Source organism: Sapajus apella, unplaced genomic scaffold, assembly GCF_009761245.1.
Source record: "Sapajus apella isolate SASKATOON/1434 unplaced genomic scaffold, GSC_monkey_1.0 scaffold73, whole genome shotgun sequence".
Classification (NCBI taxonomy): Eukaryota; Metazoa; Chordata; class Mammalia; order Primates; family Cebidae; genus Sapajus; species Sapajus apella.
Genome location: NW_022437013.1, coordinates 8,051,691 through 8,074,032, shown reverse-complemented (window position 1 = coordinate 8,074,032; position 22,342 = coordinate 8,051,691). Strand labels below are relative to the sequence as shown.

The window sequence follows — 22,342 nt, the reverse complement described above, 5'->3', positions numbered from 1 at the left end:
AATGAAAACTATAATTCAAAAATGACAGACTTAAGCCCTAATACAGCAATACAATAATTATAGTACATATAAATGGTCTATACATACCAATTAAAAATTGGTAGAGGGATTAAAAACACATCTTAAGTATATGTTGTCTGTAAGAAAGTCACTACAAAAGTAATGATATAAGTAAGTTTAGAGTAAAAAGATAGGAAAAAAATATACCATGCAACATTAATCAAAAGGGAATGGGGAATAGATAAATTATTATCAGACAAAGTAGACTTCAGATCATAGAAAATTACCATAGACAGGGGATATTTACATAATAATAAAAGGGCCAATCCTCTAAGAAGTCTTAGTAATCATACTAAGTAGTAATTCAACATAGTAATTCAACACACTGTTGTTGTGTGAACCAAACAACAGTGCTTCCCAATATGCAAAGCAAAAACTGATGAAACTTACAGAGAAATTCATTATTACACAGTTAGAGATTTCGATAACCCTCTCTTACTAATTGATAGAACTAATCAGAAAATTAGCAAAGAAACAGAAGAACTCAAAAACATCATTAATCTTCAGGATCTAATTTATAGAACCTTTCACCTAACAAAGCAGAATACACATACTTTTCATTTTAAAAAACAGAAACGGGTGCTCCCAGTCTGAGGTGTGCCTCCAACGATGAAAGAGAAACCTGAGTAGCAGAGGAGGGAGCAAAGCCAAAAGCAAAAGTAGTGGATGTTGTCACCTCATGTGACAGGGTATTGCTTGTTACAGCATTAGTAAGAATGTTGGCACCTACCCCCAAAGCCCCTGCAATCACTGTAGGTTGTGTGGAAGTAGTGTTGCCCAAGTTTTTTAATTGTTGTGGGTACATAGTAGATATATATCTTTATGGTTACATGAGATATTTTAATACAGGCATATTCTAAATAGGAAAAAGGAAACAAAATCAACATAATTGTTATCTGACATATTAAATGGCAGCTAGATAACACGACTCCTGTGAAATTAAGTTTTAAATGTGAAGGTTTTGTTCTACAGGTTATTGCATCTCCATACAGAAAGATAACCAGCTATTAGTATAGGAATACATGTAGAGAGCTCCATATTTCTCATTAATGGATAAAGGTTACATAATTTGATCCACCTTAAGGGGAAAAATGTTTTAAAATATTTTAACAGGGAAAGAGTAGTTCCGAAAATTTTGTCTTCAGCAGAGACAAAAAGACTCATACTTCCTTTTTCTGCCAGTCCAGCACTTTATATTAAACAACGTAAGTTTTTGTTTTAGACATGAAATCAAACTAGAGGCATCCTTTTAATAGAATTTTTAGAGATTTTTAATCTTTTTTTCATACTAACCTTCAGAAAAGTTTAGAAATTTTTTAATGTATTTCATGACCCATGACAAAATACTTCAATATTTAAATTAATCCTTCTAAGAAAGATTATTTAGCATTCAATTACAAGTTATTAGATAACTAGAACAGGATGAAGGAGAATTCCAGAAGGAATACCCTAGCTTTCACCAGGTTCCCAGGTGCTACTAAAAGACATGAGGCTATCAGTGCTACGAAAAAACAAGTAGATTTACCTAAAAAGGCACAAAATGAATATCTCCTTTAAAATTCTGAGATGCAGGAGGGAAAACTATATAATCGAGTTTATTACAATGATACATAGAAAAAGAACTCTCTAAAGATTCACTTATTCAGCAAGTAGTCTAATTTCAGGATGATGCATTTCCAAAACTCAGTGAGTACTCCTCCTATGGTCAACATAAAATGAGGGGACACCACAGATCAGAATTTAATGTGCCTTGTGCCTCAAATCTGAGATGCCTTCAATTTGGTAGACTATTCTTAGGAATGAATAGCATAATTCCAAATAGATTTTTCTTTTTGAGATAGGTTCTTGCTCTGTCACCCTGGCTGCAGTATAGTGGTGCAATCATGGTTCACCGTATTCTTGACCTCCCAGGCTCAGGTAATCCTCCCACCTCAGCCTCCTGAGTAACTGGGACTAGAAGCACATACCACCATGCCTGGCTAATTTTTTGTATTTTTTGTAGAGATGGAGTTTTGCCATGTTACCCAGGCTGGTCTCAAACTCTTTAGCTCAAGCAACCCACCTGCTTCGGCCTCTCAAAGTGCTGGGATTACAAACATGAACTACTGTGCCTGGCCACAAATAGTTGATTTAGAAACAGCATACCATTTATTTACCCAGTTTGTCTCTTGGAGACAATTACTTTTGTATCCACTAAAAAAATCAGAAACTGTATTGCTCTTACCATAAGGGAAATTCACTTCCTACTGGGCCAGGAGTTGACAATAACTGGTGTTCCAAAAGTGAATCCTGTAGTCTGTGTAGCTGGAGCTGGATGTGAATAAGCCAGTGGAAGATGAAGATGTACTTGCAACTAATTAGGACGAAGCCCTCAAATTAACCCTATTATGCCAGGTGTAGAGAAAATAAACCCTGTAGTGGAAATAGGTGCTGCTGTTTTCACAGAGCCAAAAAATGAACCCACCTGTAAAGTTCCTCCAAAATTAAACTGCTCATGACTCCAAACCCTAAAAGAGGATAAGAGAAGAATGGGGAAAAAAAATTAGCACTCTCAATGAGACCTCCAAGAAAATATGGTAGACAGAAGCCACACTGGAGTTACACCCTCACACTCTAAACTTCTAGAAATACCAGTTTATAATCACTTGACAAAAACATTTTTTAAGAAATACAAAGCAAAGATTTTCCAGAAAGAAGGACAATTTTCCAAGTGTCAGACAGAAAGGGAATTCATATCCATGAACAGAAGTTAATGTTGCTTAGCCCAAGGTGATACCTTGAATGAGATATGTGCCTTAATAGCTGGAAATACAATGCTGAATTTGGGGTACAATTTAAGGCTACCTGGTAAGACCACAGGGTCCTGAATCAGCAGAGACCCCGTGAAGCTTAATCTGGGAAACATCTACAGGAAGATGGAAAAGACATAGAGACACGTAAGAATCCCAAACTGCTACAGAGTATATGCATAGATGGCTCAAATTCGATTTATCTTTGTGACGTAGAAACTTCAAGATAAGATGTTATAAAAACTGGCTAGGTGTTGATAAAACCTTCAAAGTCCAGGCAGGTTGCCCATGACGTTACTCAAAAGGGACATCTCCACTTCCTAGGTCACATATGGTCACAAAAGCCCTCCAAAGATTAATTCAGAGACAGCAATTAGAAAACATCTAAGGAAGTCATCTTTAGACCTAAAAAATGAGAGAATTCTTATCTAAGAAATTAGGACAAAAGTGCAATCCGAATAGCACATCAAAATATATGTCTGATATGTTCAAAGAGCTCAAGAAAGAGAGAGCATCCATAAAACTAAGTGAATGTGAAAAAAGAACCAAGAGGAAATCCAAGAAACGCCTATCAGTATTAGAAACAAAAATGCTCAAAAGACAGATTTAAATAATAGACTACACACAGTTGAAGAGAAAAAGAAATAGCAAATTAGAAGAGAGAACAGAAAAAAATCTGCTGGAACCAAAGGGTAGATTAAAAGAAAAAGATGGGAAACAGGAGAGAAATTAACTGATGAGAAAGAGAAGCTCCAACATATATATCCAGAAGGAACAGAGAAGGAAAAAATAGAATGGCAAAGGCAGTATTCAAAGAGTTTCTGAATTTCCTAGAACTGAAGAAAAATTAGTTCTGAGATTAAAAAGCCACCAAGTACAAGCAGGCAATCCCTCCTCACCACCATACACACACACACACCCGTTATATACAGTATATTGAAACCCTATAGAGAAAAAATTCTCATAGTTGCCAGAGAGAAATGAAACAAATATACCTAATAAGGAGCAACAACCAGATTGACAGCAGGCTCTTCATTAGCAATATTAAGCGTTAGAAGACAGTGGAAAAATATCTTAAAGTGTTAAGAGAAAAATCATTGTGAAATTATCATTCTATCCCAGTCAAAATTAATAAAATGAGATGACTAAAAATTAGTTTTTAACACAGTAGCTCTGAAAGGCAATTCTAAGAAATCAGTTTCAAAAATATTTCATTTAAGCTAAGAGTCACATTACTTTATGCACCACTAAGAAAGGAAGGGGGAAAAAAGCATCAACCTGTTATAATTCCTCAAGTATGCATATACTAGAAAAATGTATAAGCAAAGTAAGTTGGTTAAGATACCTCTAAAATTCACATTCAGAGTTCAATTTTTCCTTCCTTCCTTCCTTCCCTTTCTTTCTTTTTGAGACAGAGTCTCGCTCAGTCACACAGGCTGGAGTGCAGTGGTGCGACCTCAGCTCACTGCAACCTCCACCTCCCGGGTTCAAGCAATTCTCCTGCCTCAGTCTCCGAAGTAGCTGGGACTACAGGCGTGTGCCACCATGCCTGGCTAATTTTTGTATTTTTAGTAGAGACTGGGTTTCACCATGTTGGCTAGGCTGGTCTCGAACTCCTGACCTCAGATGATCCACCCACCTCAGCCTCCCAAAGTGTTGGGATTACAAGCATGAGCCACCACACCCAGCCCCAATTGTCAACTCAAATTTCTTAACATCTTCTATGCTACCAGGACCACTGTTAAAGCAGCATTTTTAAAAAGAACTTAATAAGAGAGCTAAAAGCCATTTTTGCTATACTCTTAAGTCAGCTTTGCAAATATGTACACCAGCTTCCTTTTGTCTCCCATTTCAGCATATTGATAACTAAATCTGATTTACTATCTCCTTCATTCTCTCCCCACAACCACTATTTTCTAAGTTAAAGGTGATTCTCCATTGTCTCAGAGATTTTTCACTCCAGTCATCCATTATGAAAGTTTTGATCCTAAAGATTTTGATATTATCTGTGCATGCAGTGACAACTATCATGTCACAACTGCCACCTGGCCAAAAAGACACCATTCAACTGTTAGACTCGTTTCCATTTCAGAGATGTTAAGATATGAAAAAAACGTACCTCTTTAAGTAGCTGAGATAGAGCATCTTGAATACTGTTTGGTGTCATGGGTATAAGAGAAAACTTTCCCCAGAGTAACTCTGAAGGATAACATTTATCTGAAATGTGTAAGTTACAACATGCTTGTTTTTAAGTCTTACACACATCTTAAAACTTTTTAAAAGTGAGCTCCAAATGGTGATTTCAACTGTAATAACTCAATCTTGGAAGGCACAGAAAGGGAGGCATTATTAACTTAGAATAAGAGCATTTGCCGTATTTAGTTTTATATTCCCAAGTGTATACGACTATTCTGAGGTTACAAGGGCTATGTTGTTATAAATTATAATAATATAATGTTTTATAATGTATAATTATTTATGGATTATGCTTTAATGTACATGATAATATAAATACTGGTAGAAAAATTTATTGTTGTCAAACCATGGTGGTTGTTTACATTGTAACAGAAATTGAAAAACACTTCCAGATTTAGGTATTGTCATCAATGCTATGTTGCAGACAAAAAAAAATTTTCTGGTAGCCATCAAAAGGTGGAATTTTTTCCTATGCCCTTGCATTTACAGAATTTCTATTCTTTTGGAAATAATTTAAGAATCTTCCTATTACATGTAGCACATACCTTTAATTTTTTCTGCCTTAGAAATTTGAGAAATAAAATAAAAAATCACTTTTTGGACTAAAAGTACATTTTTGCCACTAAAAATTTGGAATTAAAGTTTCTTGCCCTTCCATCTCATTTAGCTCTTAAATCTTTCATATCCTCAGCTTTTTTATTTTTTAATCTATTTTGCTTGACCAGTTTCTGACAAAGGTGTTTAAAAGCCTCCAATTATTATGAATTGTCAATTTCTGCCTATAATCCCATTGATTTTTCCTTTATATATTTCTTTCTTTTTTTTTTTTTCTTTTTGAGACAGAGTTTCACTCTTATTGTCCAGGCTGGAGTGCAATGGCATGATCTCCGCTCACTGCAACCTCTACCTCCCAGGTTCAAGTGATTCTCCTGCCTCAGCCTCCCAAGTAGCTGGGATTACAGGCATGCACCACCACACTCGGCTAATTGGTTTTTGTATTTTTAGTAGAGACAGGGTTTCACCATGTTGATCAGGCTGGTCTCAAACTCCTGACCTCAGGTGATCCACCCGCCTTGGCCTCCCAAAGTGCTGGGATTACAGGTATGAGCCACCACACCCGGCCTCCTTTATATATTTCAAGACTATATTGTTAGGGGCCTATATGGAGTACACAGTCAATAGAATCTTGGTAGATTTTCTTCCTTTCATCAGTGTGAAGTATGTTATTATTATTAAACTGCCTTAAATCATATTTTGTCTGACACTGATGTTGCCTTACCATTTTTCTTTAGGTTGGTATTGGCCTAGTGTATCTTCTTCTATTCCCTTGTTTTCAACCTTTCTGTGTCATTTTAAATATGGTATTTGTAAGTAGCATAGCTGAAATATTTTAAATCCAATCTGACAGTCTCTCAGTAAGTTTAACTTACTTACATTTATTGTGACTATTCACACTATTGAATTTTTCTTCCATCTTACTTTGTGTTTTTTATTTGCCATATTCTATATATCTTTTATCTTTTTCTGCATATTTGGATTGATGAAATTTTCTTTATTCTCTTAATTTTTCCCAGGCTTGGAAGTTACATATTCTAAATATATTAATTTGTACACATTCTCTTGAATTATTTCTTTTAACATAGACTTAAATTCATATTTTTTAAAACAAAGTCCAAAATTAATCAGCATTTCCTATCCTTTTTTAACAAATAGGAACTTGGCACACTTTAGCTTCCCTATGCATATCATTATTAAAAAATGGGAAACAAGTCTGTACTCCCTATCTGTGGCAATCAACAGGAATACTCTATCTCTGCCTTGTTGGGTTTCTCCAGACAACCTCTCTTCCTCTTCTAAGTGACCTCTCCTTATCCACACTGCCTAGCTACAGGGGCTCAAAGCTGACAAAACTACAGCTTTGTAAGTTGAGCCCCAGCTTACAGTCTCTTAGATGACTCAATGCAAGCACATGTATTCAAAGAAAGAAATACTAGATGATAAAGGCCTCCAAAAATCATTAGAGCTCATTTGAAGGGCTACTAGAAATGAGCAGAATGTTCTGTACCTGGCAGTCCAATCTAAATGGGGCTTACTGAATTAACTAAATGGCTGGAGAGAAAGAAAACAACTGAATGAGTGTTGATGCCCATCAGACTGTCTAGTCATTTAAATGTATTGGAGGCTCAGTTTCTTCACTTCTAAAATTCTGGAAGTTCCATTAAATGAATAACCAAAATATCATTTTAAAAATAAGTTTGCAAAAAACTATTCACATATATTACCTTGGTCTAATTTAATTTTATATAAAGTGCTATATGCAAGCTTTCCAAAATATAATGCTGGGGTTATCCTCACTGCTGGTATAGAATTGGCAAATCAAAGATAATTATAGAGCACTATCAGCTGGCCCAGAGAGTGACCATAAACTGGATTTCAAACTATAATTTTAAAAGATTACTATTCATCTATCTCATGTATCGGCATGCAAATTATCTGGTCTGTGTACTACCTACTGTTATTTATTGATTCCGGGAATGTTCTCAGTAGTGGGAAACCTGATCTAGAATCAATAACTGATGGTAGGTCATTTCAGGACACGCCACTTTACCACTCAAGTTCTAGACTCTCTTATGTAATATAAAGGGGAAAAGATAAAAGAAAGCACTTATTGAAAGTGAAATCCCTTACCTTCATTACCTAACGACAAACCAAAAAGGTATTTTGATCTCCATTCTATAGCTGAGGAAACAGAGGCTCTGAGACACTAACTTTCCTGGAGTCAAGCAACTAGTAAGTGAAGGAACTGGACAAAATTCTTCTATTTTAATACTAGCTTAAGCAACACATCATTAGAAAGATAAATCTACTGTGTGTCAAAAGGGAGAAACAAAATCAGTTCAAGCCCGAGTACCTATTGTAAGCCATTTCAGCATAATGTTTAAGGATTTCTGTCTCACAAAGTATAAATGATTTTGAGAGTAATCATTCATTTCCCTACATTTACTTTGAGAAATGACTGTCAAGAGGTGAACAGCACAGAAGCTTAGCCATACAATTTATTAAAAAGTATTCCTAGTTTCTTGGAAGCAAATAGACTATTCTTCCTTAGAGGCAACATTTTCCCTAAACTGCTTAGTTACTTGACAACCATCAAGTTCCACGAATGCACTGAACCTTCTCAAGAACATCATGACTGACAGATCTGGCCCGAAAATTCACATAATATGATTAGTCATGTTATAAAACCATTTTTACAAATAGCAACCTCTGACAATGCATATGGTTTTTTAACACATCATTAATTAGAGAGGCAGAAATGCAAAGGAAGTACAAATTCACGGAAGAAACCCCTTGTTCCACCAAGATATAAAGTCTTCCAGAAAAAGTACTCAAGAATAAAGTAGAAAAACCTAAACCTCAAAGCACAGTAATGACCTTATTTGTCAGTAATAGTTATGGATGCCAACTCTGGAAATAAAAACTGAATTACTAATGTCTTACTCTAAATGTTTCTGTTCCCAGAGAGAAATTGTTAGGGAGAGGTGAAGTTAACACAGGCATTTTGAAGGAAATAGAGGGATCAAATTTCAAATGGTAATCATCTTATGACAAAACAAAATATAGGACTTCTGAAAATGGTGCATTGGTTTTGAGTTCATATTAAACATCTTAAGCAGTATAACTTGCTGATTATCTTTCACATTAAGTTCTTCTTTCCCTGCTTCATACTATAGCTTCTCAAAGCCTTAAGGTCAGAATCTAAATTTAAGACCTAGAAAAAGGTTTTTTTTTTTTTTTAATCCCAAAATGAGGATCAATTCTTCAAATGTTAAAAGTGTGATATTGCCAAAGACTGTAAATTGCCAAAACTGTAAATTGCTCATTTTCAGTGAGAGATTTTAGCAGTTATAAAATCGGAAAAGGAAAAACCAGTAGTGGGGTGGGACCAAAGGCAGAAAGAATCAAAAGAGGGAGAATCTTGGAGGAGCTATGAAGGACCCAAGGGAGGACAGAGTGTATGTGTAGGCATGAAGAGCAGAAATACCCAGGAAGAGGTATGGCTGCTTGGAAAAGTGGTGAAGGGATCCAAGGGAGGGCCGGGATTAGGAGAGGGTAGGTGAGGGGAGGAAAGAGAGTAAAACATTTGAAAGAACTAACTTAGGAAACTAGTGAATAGCAGTCAAATGAGAAAGACAGCCTCAAAGGTATGCCCATATTTATAAGACTGTTCCCTAAAACTTTGGAGAAGTAAAGAAAAAAACCTCAAAAAACAAGAAACTGGAGAATTCTGAAGAATGATAATCATAAAAGCCTTTTACAAACATGCAAGTAAGAAAAGTTGTCATGTAAAGATCTCAAAAACTATTATTTACAAGGAAAAACAGATCTGGCTAATATAACTTAAAGCTTATTTTTTAGTAGAAATGTTCACTTTTTTCATGGCCTCACTCCACAGAAAATAAAGCTATTATACACATAATTCTGAAAAAATATGCATAATTCTTATGTTTCTAATTTTTTAATTGTGGTAAAATACATATAATATTTGCCATTTTACCCACTTTAAAGTATACGATTTTGGTAATACTAGGTACATTCACAATGTTATTCAACTGTCACAACTATCTATTGACAAAATTCTTTTCATCATTCTCAACAGAAACTCTGTACCCACTGAACACTAATTCCCTTTTCCTCCCTCCTCCAGCCCCTGGTAACCTCTACTTTACTTTCTGTCTCTGTGAGTTACTCTATTCTAGGTACCTGATGCAAGTGGAATCATAACAATATTTCCATGGTTTATATGAATTATATCTGTATATTTAAAACAACCTAAATGTCCAACACCAATAAGGGAATCGAGATTTTTTTTAAAAAGTGATATAGTTATATATTGGAATACTATAAAGCAATAAAAGATGACTTTATTTGCATTTAAAAATCTCAAAATCACTGCTGACCAAAAAAATGTTGCAGGGCCAAGTGCAGTGGCCCATACCTGTAATCCCAGCACTTTGGAAGGCTGAGGCATGAGGATCACTTGAGTCCAGAAGTTCAAGACCAGCCTGGGCAACATAGTGAGACACTGTCTCTACAAAAGATTTAAAAATTAACTAAGTGGGCCGGGCGCGGTGGCTCATGCCTGTAATCCCAGCACTTTGGGAGGCCGAGGCGGGTGGATCACGAGGTCAAGAGATCGAGACCAACCTGGTCAACACGGTGAAACCCCGTCTCTACTAAAACTACAAAAAATTAGCTGGGCATGGCGGTGCGTGCCTGTAATCCCAGCTACTCAGGAGGCTGAGGCAGGAGAATTGCCTGAACCCAGGAGGCGGAGGTTGCGGTGAGCCGAGATCGTGCCATTGCACTCCAGCCTGGGTAACAAGAGCGAAACTCTGTCTCAAAAAAATAAATAAATAAAAATAAAAATAAAAATAAAAATTAACTAAGTATGGTGGTGCGCACCAGTAGACCTGTAGTCCCACCTACTCCAGAGGCTGAGATGGGAGGAGCACTTGGGCCCAGGAGGCGGAGGTTGCAGTGAGCCAAGATCCCACTGCTGCACTTCAGCCTGGACAGCAGAGTAAGACCCTGTCTCGAAAAAGAAAAAAAGCTGCAGAAGAATAAATAATACCATTGATGTAAATATTAAAGACACACAAAACAATATATCACAAATCATTTATGGCTGCATTTCAGGACACTTATAAATATACATTCAAAAAATATATACTAACTTTGGAAAAGTAATTATCTCTAGGATGGGAAGGAAATGAGATTGAGGAGGGGCATAAAGAGACAGCTGAAATGTTTCAGTTCTTTAAAAAGATCAACACCTTAAAGAAAATGTGGCAAAATTCTAACAATTGTTAAATCTTTAGTAGATACATAGATGATGGCGCATAAGTCTATTTTTCTGTTTGAAAGATTTCATAATTTTAAAGAAGTAATGTTTTAGAATGACAGAAAATAAGACAATATGTGTGCTTTGAAAATGGAGATGTGCTAATATAGACTAATTATAGCTTTTATTCTCCTAGCCAACTTAATTGACTGCTTTATTAAAAATTGTTTAAATTATAAATTAATACACACTAATATAATATTTGAAAACGATATTAATAAAGCTAATCGATATGAGTGTTACTATGGTACTTGAACCTATGTGAAGGTGCTACTTTTCATGTATATCTTTAAAGTAATAACAAAGATTTCTTTGTTCCTTCTCCACTCCCATTGCTTCACTTGACTGTCTTTAAAAAAAAAATAGAATATTGACAGCTGGGCCCAATGGCTCATGCCTGCAATCCCGGCACTTTGGGAGGCTGAGGCAGGTGGATTGCTTGAGCCCAGGAGTTTGAGACCAGCCTGGGTAATGTGGTGAAACCCAGTCCCCACCAAAAAATAAAATAACCCAGTTCCCACCAAAAGAAAAAAAAAAAAGTGCCTATAGTCCCAGCTACTTGTAGCCCCAGAGATTGAGGCTGTAGTGAGCTGTGATCATACGACTGCACTCCAGCTGGGGTGACAGAGCAGACCCTGTCTCAAAAAAAAAAAAAATTGTACATTCAACCTAACTCATATCTATAAAGGACACCAGGGCTGATCACTGCCTGCTCTAGCACATAGAAATCTTGATTATCAAATTCATACATCCAAGAGGGGCACAAACTCCCAGCTAAGGTCCAGATCTAGATCTGGCCTTCCTGTTAGGATTCCTATTGAGCTCACTGTAAGACATAAGTTGTAGAAATGATTTAAATAACCCAAGACTTCACAGTGTTATTTTAATAACATGGAATAACTATATTAGCACATCTTCCTTTACTCTTTTTTTTTTTCTTTTTTCTTTTTTTGAGACAGAGTTTTGTTCTGTCACCCAGGCTGGAATGCAGTGGAGTGATCACAGCTCACTGCAGCCTCAACCTCCCATGCTCAAGCGATCCTCCCACCTCATCCTCCTGAGTAGCTGGGACCATAGGCAGGTACCACCATGCCTGGCTAATTTAAAAAAAAAAAAAAAAAAGGTTTATAGAGATGGGGGCTCCTATACCCAGGCTGGTCTTGAACTCCTGGGTTCAAGTGATTCTCCCGCCTCAGCCTCCCAAAGTATTGGGATTACAGGTGTGAGCCACCACACCTGGCTACATCTCCCTTTTCAAAGCACACATAGTGTCTTATCTTCTGTTGTTGGTTAGTTAGGCTAAGTAAATTACAGCCAACTCACTCTACAAAATATTAAGCTGCTGTTAATGCAAAATATAAAGACTATCACAACATAGAAAAAAATTCCCAAAACAGTATTAAATAAAAATAACAAAAAAGTATATACACAAGGATCACAATCATGTAAAAACATGGGTACATATGAATAAAGATAGGAGGGGAACAGAATTATCAGTTATATTATGGTAGCAGAATTAAGTGAGATTTTTCATCTTTTATTTATTTCAATGTTGCATTAATAAATTATTTAACCAGTGTTTTAAAATACTCTATATATTATAAAAGAATTAACTAAACTGTATCCTTTCCATAGCTATAAACCCACAGAAACCTTTTGGTGTATTTTAAAAAAATATTTTAGATCTCTCAAGTTTCATTACTTTAAAACCAAACTAGGAGCCAATTTCAGTTATCTCTGCTTTGGGATAGGCAAGTCAGGGAAGCTTTCTTTCTGTTTCAACTACAGTACTGCCTCTAGATTGAGGCTGCTATCAAGGCAGAATGGACAAGAATATTTAGACTTAAGCAAGTGACTTCTAGTCTCTAACATCTACTTACTGACAGCACAACCCTGGGAAAGTCACAGAACCTCTCTCATCCTTAGGTTCCTCAACCTCTAAGCTTCTGTATTTCTGACATTGCTCAGGGATGCCAACTGCTTAAAGGTTAATCTCAGATCCTGGACCCATTCCCCATCTCCCTACTTCCTCTACCTGGGGAAAACAGTTCTTGGTATTGTACTCCACTTTGCCAGGTGAAACCTGGAAGAGATGATTATATCCTTAAAGACATATAACATTTGTTCCCCCAAAAGAAAACTAATATTCGCAGAACACCTGTGCACCTGACACTGTACCAAGTATTTCATATATGCTATATTGCATATCTTCCTGGGTCCCACTAGACCACAGACCCAGTTTCTGGAAGGAGCCAGGGCAATCTGAATTTTAAATAAATTCTCTAAGTGCACATGCAAGTTTGAAAACTAAAGGTGTAGTGACAAATCATTAGAAGGTTGTGGTGTACATTTTTTAAAATGGAATGGAAATTATCAGAATATATTGCAGGTAGTGTTAAGTGTTTCTGCAAAAACGGTTGTCGGTTATATATTGCCTATGTGTGTACTAGGTCATAATATAAAATTTATTTCTTACTGTTGGTCACAGTCAAAAGGTCTGAAAAACACCGCTAAGCATTACAGACTTAGAATAATGCACAATGAGGCAGAATAAAAACAAAAAAGAAAGAGGAGATGGCATAATATCTGTAATTTAAGCTCCACAAGTATCTAGAGGATTAACAAAATGCAAGACACCCAAACTCTGATCATTCACAGTAAAAAGGGGAATTAAGGTATTGGTAATTTGGTCAAAAGGCCACTAATGTTACTTTAGCCAATAACCTAATTCTATCCTCACTTTTTGTTTACCGTAGATAATAAGAAGTAGAATGGACAAATTAATCAAACTTCACTATCCCCTATGCCAGTTGGGATGAACGTTAAGAAACGTGTGATATATAGAATGAAGGGAAGCAGTTTAGTTCATTCATAATCAAATTCCAATCACTGAATAACCAACAGTAATCATTCATTAAAACCTTCTGTGGGGTCACTATTGATCATGGCTCATCAGTCCTGAATACTCCAAATATTTATTACGCCACTCCCCCGACCGTTTGTTTAAAACCAAGCCACGGAATTTATGCAAAACTAGGGTAACAACTCTATCTCTAAGTGAACTTAAGACAACCAGATTCCCTAGCAGTGGCAAGCTAGCGACACGCCTGCTTTTCTTCACTCCAAGGCGGGAAAAGCAGAGCTCCCGGAGCTGCGATTCTCCCTAGAGTGGGAGCAACGCGTAGCTCAAGCCAGTGGCCCGCAAGATTCTTGTGGCAGTTGACCAGATGCTCCCCTGGAGACTTGGAGCCCGGAAGGCTTGCCCACAGCGGAGAATAAAAAGCGCGATCCCACCTGCACACATACAAACACATGATCGCACGCGCCAAGACGGGACGGAAGCACAACAGGCGTTTTTGTCGCGTGGGGGAGACGTTGAAGGGGGGGGCGTGGAGGATCTTAGCAGAACCTTCTCAACCCCCGGCCCACTGACCCTACCCTTCTGCCCCCGCCTCTCCAGAGCGGCTGGAGATCGAGTCTCAGATCTGGAATTCACGCGCGGGAAATGCGTAAAAGAGAGTGAAGCCTGCTGCCGACCGGGACAAACGAAAACCCCACAACCTTACCTTAGTGGTACCCACCGCCGCTGGCTGTCTGGCCCTGAACTAAGCGGGCGGGCCTCCGAGACTGCGTAGCCGCCAGAGGGGCGGGTCCGGACCTGCTCGAGCCGGAAAGAACCGGTCTCCTCTGCGAGTAGGTTCCCGCTGAAGTGAAGCTAACCTAGACTGAGGCTTAAATGGGGTCGACCTGGTTAACTAGAAAGGGCCACCAGTGACCCTGACCTGGACGCGCTCGGATTGGTCTATTCTAGGGCTGTCTCAGATGAGACTCTTTTATGATTGGCCAGGAAAGTCAAGCGGGAACCCGGAGGGTGGCGGGGGGGAGGGGGGGGGGGGGGTGGGGGCGGCAAAACAAAGTTGTTACCCTAGCAACAGATAGACGCCGCACTCTCCACAGTCTATTTTCGGAGCCTATCCAGAGACCCGAAAACTGAACAAAGGTGAGGAAACTCGAACCTCAGGAGGGGGACAGACAGGGTCCTCAGATGCCGTGGCTATCAGAAAAACTAGGGAGAACTCTAGATATTTATAACTCTGAGAGATACCCAAAAAGCCACAAGTTGGGCAAGGTAGAGAACACCAGTTCCCTAAATCCTGCTATCCTAAACTCTAGAAGCAGAACTGTGCTTTAACAAAGCTCGCTTTTTCAGGGTGTGAGTGAGACGTGGGTGCCAGAAAGCCAAAATGAACATCTGACGGTTTCCAAATGGTCTTCTCTCAACCTTCGCATGCACTTATTGATTCTCCCTTCCCATTAATAATGACTAATTAGGAAATGTAAACCATATTTTCTTATAGGAGAACTTGGGTGCTCCAAACTGGAGCAGCCACTGACCCCTTCTGTTTTATATGTGCAGGCACGATTTATCCTGGCCTAGCATGCCTTGGTTAGAAAATATTTTATAGGGAATATAACATTTAAGACTGAAAATAAAATGGCCCCAGCACTCAACTATGTGAACAATGTCCTTTGTGCGACAGCTCGAACGCTGTGACCTGAGGGTTCCGGTGTTGCTTGGTTAGATAAGCTTGGGAGTGAGAAGTGGTCAGACCCTCACTTGGTGGGTCACAGTGTAGCGTGCAGATACTACTTGTACCTACAAAACCTGCTACTCTCCAAGGGCTGATTGGGAGAGTAAGTATTATACGTCGTTTTACTGTAACTGTCAAAAGGTGAGGAAGTGTGACCAAAAAAATTAAATCTGAGTGAAGGGAGAGAACCTAGTTTGATCAGAGAGGGAGGAGTCATTACTCCTTAAGAGCTTCTTGTGATAAAGATTCAGAACAGAGACTGTATTTCCTGAAGAAATGAAAAAAAAATAAGACTCGGGGAGAAAATTTCAAATCACAGAGAGCAAATTTGCCGGGCTGAGCGCAGTGGCTCCCGTCTGTAATCCCAGTGCTTTGGGAGGCCAAGACAGGCAGATCACTTGAGGTCAGGAGTTCGAGACCAGCCTGGACAACACGGCGAAACCCGGTCTCTACTAAAAATGCAAAAATTAGCTGGGTGTGGTGGTGTATGAGATGGAGTATGAGACTTGAGATAGATAAAGAGAAAATATTAAGTGTATTAAGTTTGTGAGAAATGTACTATAGAGCATTGGATAACTCAGGATGGGTACTATAGAAACTAAGGATTTGCCTCTCCATATAAAAACTCATTTTTCTGCAATCTCAGCACTTTGAGAGTCCTAAGTGGGTGGATTGCTTGAGCTCAGGAGTTCGAGACCCATCTAGGCAACACAGTGAAACCCCATCTCTACAAACAGTACAAAAATTAGCCAGGTGTAGTGGCACAGCCTATAGTCCCAGCTACTTGGGAGGCTGAGGTAGAAAGATCACTTGAGCCAGGGAGGTCGAGGCTGCAAGAGCCAAGATCGCACCATTGCAGTCCTTTTTTTTTTGAGACAGGGTGTCACAGTAAAACCCTGTCTCAAAAAAAAAAAAGGACAAAAAAAAAAAGGAAAAGAAAAAAAAACCCTCACTTTTCAAAAATTATTGGGAAGGTACAGACTCCTTATGAATAAATGACTAAAATAGAGAAAATATTAAATAAAAAAAATTTTTTTGAGACAGTGTCTCGCTCTGTCACTCAGGCTAGAATGCAGTGGGGCGGTCTCAGCTGACTGCAACCTCCGCCTCCTGGGTTCAAGCAACTCTTGTGCCTCAGCCACCCAAGGAGCTGGGATTGCAGGCGTGCACCACCACTCCAGGCTAATTTTTGTATTTTCAGTAGAGATGGGGTTTCACCATGTTGGCTAGCTGGTCTCAAAGTCCTGACCTCAAGCGATCCACCAGCCTCAGCCTCCCAAGGTACTAGGATTACAGGCGTGCACCGCTGTGCCCTGCCAAATGACACTTTTTGATTTAATAACCAATAATTAATTTAATTTCTTGACTTCTTTGTCTATGAAAGATTCCACGTACTTTCCAAAAGCATCTTTCGTTAAATATATTTTTAATTGGAAATGAAAACTCTTAAGCTCTCGTAGTTACTTAGGAGTTAGTACATTTGATGGCGGTGAAAGTTAGACACCTGAAAAAGAAACTATTCTTGGTATTGTAAAGATACACTCAAAATGAATTAATTTTAATAGGTGAGAAATCGTTGATAACTATAGTTATCAAAAATGCAAAACAGAAAGCAATTATATAATTTAATTCAGACATAGGCAGAGATGATGTCACTTTTGTGTTTTCAGAAGAATTTTAATGGAGGAGTTGCTAAATAAGCACTATATAAATAAAGTTGCTTCAATCTAGGAAAGCTGATTGAAAAGACAAAAGGAAAAATAAATAAAAATAAAATTGCAGAAGAAATGCCAAATTTATTTAGAGAATAAATTTTCTGTGCTTTGAAATCATTATTTTAAAGGCAATATTTTACATAGAGATATGTCTATTTACTTAAGTTCCAAAAAGATTGCTTGATGATTCTTTTTTTTTTTTTTTTCTTTTTTGAGATGGAGTTTCTCTTTGTTGCCCAGGCTGGAATGCAGTGGTGCAATCTTAGCTCACTGCAATCTCCACTTCCCAAGTTTAATCAATTCTCCAGCTTCAGCCTCCCAAGTAGCTGGGATTACAGCCACCACACCTGGCTAATTTTTGTATCTTTTAGTAGAGACAGAGTTTCACCATGTTGGCCAGGCTAGTATTGAACTCCTGACCTCAGGTGATTTGCCTGCCTCGATCTCCCAAAGTGCTGGGATTACAGGTGTGAGCCACCTCACCCGGCCCTGCTTGGTGATTCTTTACCACCCTGATTTTATTTGCCATATATATTTGATTTAATAAAATATATTATCTATTTGAATAGTCTGTAATTCAGAGTTTTCGCTAATTTAACCTAGGCTTTTCCACAATTAACTGAAGTCAAAAGGCCATCTTTACTGATACTGTGGATGGAGGCAAATAAAATAGAAAGCATGTTCCCAGCCTTACAGCCAGTCTGACTTTAACCAAAGATTACTGATGTTAAGCGCCGTGGGTCTGGAGCCAACCTGGTTGCACTTTTTCAGTCCCTGACTGGCTCCAGTGTTTTGGTAATGAGCTGGTTCTGGAGTGTCAGTTGCTTTAGCTCATTATGGCTAGTAGATGGTCCAATCATGCCTCTATTTAGGAAGACCCCAAGTACTCAGGTTGATGTGGGAAAATCAAAGGCTCTGTCTGGAAAATGTTGCCATTAGCATTGGTCTAGCAAAAGAGAATGAGAGAAAGAAAAACAAAGGGCCTAAAGAAATTGTTTGCTAAATAACCAAATCTCAAATAAAAGACAGCAATATGTTTTGTTTTTACTGAAACTCTTAAATTTTCCTTAGTTTAAATTTATTCTTGGCCTATTTAAGTCACAATGCCAGATTCAAACATTTTAGGCAGTGTGGCTCCAGAATATTTTTTATTTTTTATTTTTGTTATTTTATTTATTTATTTTTGAGACAGGGTCTTGCTCTGTCTCCCAGGCTGGAGTGCAGTGGCCTGATCTCAGCTTGATGCAACTTCTGTCTCTTGGACTCAAGCGATTCTCCTGCCTCAGACCTGAGTAGTTGGGACCACAGGGGCACACAACCACGCCTGTCTAATTTTTGTATTTTTTGTAGAGTCAGGTTTTTGCCATGTTGCCCAGGCTGATCTCGAACTCCTGACACGTGAGCTCACCTTGGCCTCTCAAGGTGCTGAGATTGCAGGTGTGAGCCACCACACCTGGCCAGAATCTTCTTTTTAAATATCACTACACTGTACTACCCAAGTAGTCCAGGCAAAAGGAAGAATACACTCTAAGGTACAAAGGCAGGAAATTATAGAGTATGTTTAATAAGCAGTTTAGTTTTTAACAGAATACAGAACACATGCAGGAGAATAATAGGAGAGAAGGGCAGAAAATTACATTGGGACTATATCCTGAAGGACCTTGATTACCAGACTCAGGATGAACTTAAATGTATATCACATCTAGAAATAAAAGATATACCTATAAACTAACACTGCATAGTTCATTGTAGTGAACATAGTTCACTACAAATAGTTCATTTGTAGTTCCTAAAAAGTCCTCCTGTTTTAGTTTTCAAATGTGATCTACTTGTGTCAAATGAACTTTAATAAATGTTTTTCAAAAAGTTTAATAAGTTATTCTTAATACGTTAGACTTCTTGAAAAGCTAGTAGAATCTTCATTTCCATTGATTTAGAATGCTTTTTTCTAAAAATTCACAAATCATTTTTCTCTTTTGATACATTGAACCATTTAATTAGTTATTCACAAAATATTTGTGATTCTTTTGTTTCTCAAAATACAATACGAACAAACTTGTCATGATTTATTTTTATTGTCATGATTTATTAATTTGTGTTTACAGATTATTATTACATTTGATATGGTAAAAAGATTTTGGCTAAAGTGCTAATTTTATTATTACATTTCTATTTCAATTGAGCTATAGTGCAAATCTATGGCATTTTATTCCAGCATAATTTGGAATTGGACTTTAAGAAGTCTAATTCCTAATATGCTTCAGATATATAAAGTGTTACTAAGAATTATTGGGAATAATTTAACAAAAACAAATGTACACATTCCAAGGAGGAGCATCCCCTTTGAAGTAGTCACTTTTGGAGGCTAATCTACTTATTCTAATGTTGTCGCTATTGCTAAAATTGTTTTTGAAACTTCTGTTTTAGAATCACTTTGAGGCTTCTAGCACATTTCTTTGAATATCCTCAAAGAAGAAAATCTTCATATTTTGAAAGTAGACATGATATATAAATATATCTAGAAATCACTTGTGACAAATCTGATGTGTAATCAAACCAAATGATACCATAATGATACCTATTTTCTTGGTGATACATATGAAGGCAATTCCAAATGAAAAGAAAAATCCCAAAATATTTTGAGTATTGATAGCATAATTTACATCAGTGTATAACCTTCCAAAATGACTATTTTGAAATATAACATTCATATGAATTTAATCATGATTCATTCAGTATTCATCAACTGCTGACTATGTGCCAGCTCCAGTATTAAAGACATTCAATCTACAGATATAGCTTCCCACTGCTCACATTGGCCTACTTCCCACCTAATAAGAACCACACCAGAGTTCCTTTCCAACTAACTGGTAGGGATTTAGAATTAATCTGTTTTTTCTAAATTCAGTATCCAATGTACCAAAGGAACCATGACATTTCCTTCATAACCTCCACTGTGGGTACCTAGGTGACATGAGAAAGCCTGGTTTCTCTTTTCCAACTGGAACTTTGAGTTCTGTGCTATTCTGAACCTTCATCTCTAGCCGTCAACTTGCCCATCATACTCAAGAACTGTACCCCACCTTCTATAGGCCAGCGTCCTTCTTCACCCTAAATAGGTCTCTCTGTAACCATGACTTCAACCTTTCTGCCCTGAAACCCTGCTCATGTCCAGGAACTCCTGCTGCCATGTCTCTTCCAAGCAAATAAGACCACATGAATTGTAGTTCTATTATCTCAGACACAATATTTGGGACTTCAGAATACCTTCTTATGGGTTAGCTTTGGTGGTCCCAGTTTATTCTTCTTTCATTAGTCCACCATTGAGCTTTCACATGCCTACCGATACTATGTGTCAGATAATGATATTTTTATATAGCATTTCATATTTTAGTAAACTCACCTGCATTGCATAATTTGATCATCACGACAATTTTATAAAGTATGTAATACTGGTATAATAAACAATTTCTGCTATATTTGTTTTTTAAATGTCTCATTTGTACCTGCTCAACTCAAAATACCAATTATGTCATTGCATCAGATACCTGGATGCATTTTTTCCGTTCACTGTCAAAGACTGAAATGTTACAATAAATTTTGCTTTTAACATTAGGTAAATATTTAATGAACACATAATCAACTAGGAATTTAAAAATATAAACAGGAGCCTCTTTGTTAAATTTGTGTCAATTATTCATCTCCATAGCAGACTACCAGACCATACTGTGAGAGATTGTTTTATTACCTTTTATTTCACTTTTCCAATTTAATGATTTTCCAATGTAATGAGTTTTATCATTAACTTATTCCACATCATTATTAGACATGATAGTCATACCCAGCAAAATGACACTTTTAAAGAAGTAATAGTAGTCAGCATATGTTGAGTGCTTATTTTGTGCCAGGCACAGTTCCAAGCTCTTTTACATGTATTAACCTACTTAATACTTGTAACAACCCTAAAAGATATACACTAATATTATCCCCATTTTATAGATAAAGAAAATTAGATAATGGGAGTTTAAATAATATACTCAATGTCATAGTGCTAAGAAAGTAAATGATGGATATAAATTCAAGCAGTGTGACTCCAGAGCCCCTACTTCTAACTACTATGATATATTGCCTCTATGCTGCAGGTACGGGACAATTAAATATTTGTTTCATGTCTTTGGTAGATATTAGGATCACTTTCCAATGTAATGAGTTTTATCATTAACTTATTCCACATCATTATTAGATATGATAGTCATACCCAGCAAAATGAAACTTTTAAGGAACTAATAATAGCATATGCTGAGTGTCTTTGGTAGATATTAGGATCAGTTTTCTATTTTTTAAAAAAAGTCAAAATAATGGCAAAACATAATTTAAAAAACAGAAGATTTGTAAAACACTATCTGCATGCAGTTTGATTTTGGCACGTGTACCAGCACACATTTGAGAATCCTTTTGTATTACTGTTCTAGGCACAATGTAAAAACTTTAGGGATCATTTAATGAAAGTACTAAAGAAATGTTTCCCATGGGTTAGTTTTATGACAATGTTTTCAAAATGTCAACAGAAGTGTAAAAAAAAAGATTCCTATTATATTTATGCCCAAATCACTAACAATAGGCCTAATTCTACAGTCTTTGTTAAGGTTATTCATTAATGTCTGACACTGCTAACATTTTTAAGGATCCTGAACTTCCTACTCCAAATATAACAGCAGAGATTATTAAAAAGACTGCTGTCTGGATGGTAGGATTATAGATATTATACTTTTCTTATTTCTACGTTTAATGTAATATTTCCTAAAAAGCCCACAATAGACATATACATTATATATATATATATATCACTATAATAATCAGAAAAGCAATTTTTCATTGAAAGTCAATGAACTAACCCATTGGAGCTCTCAAATGGCAATATAATGCTAGGTATCATCAAGGGTTAATTAAGAATTGAAATAAAGCAGAAGGTACAGTTCTGCCTGAGGCAAAAAAAAAAGTGAAATGAGTACAGATCATCAGGGCATATCTCTCAAACAACATATTTTTCAGTTCACTAAGTGGAATACACAGCCTAAACAGCGA

The 22,342-nt window shown here is 37.1% G+C and overlaps 2 protein-coding genes across 2 annotated transcripts in view; one reads left to right on the top strand and one right to left on the bottom strand.

The window, feature by feature from the left end:
• NUP62CL (nucleoporin 62 C-terminal like) overlaps positions 1–14,732 on the bottom strand; it is a 67,339-nt gene extending 52,607 nt beyond the window's left edge. The window contains exon 1 of the mRNA XM_032250909.1: positions 14,517–14,732. The gene's annotated coding sequence lies outside the window, so the exon portion shown is untranslated. The remainder of the gene's footprint in view (positions 1–14,516) is intronic.
• Positions 14,733–14,849: 117 nt separating this feature from the next.
• The window catches only part of DNAAF6 (dynein axonemal assembly factor 6), a 39,495-nt gene continuing 32,002 nt past the window's right edge, over positions 14,850–22,342 (top strand). The window contains exon 1 of the mRNA XM_032250967.1: positions 14,850–14,950. The gene's annotated coding sequence lies outside the window, so the exon portion shown is untranslated. The remainder of the gene's footprint in view (positions 14,951–22,342) is intronic.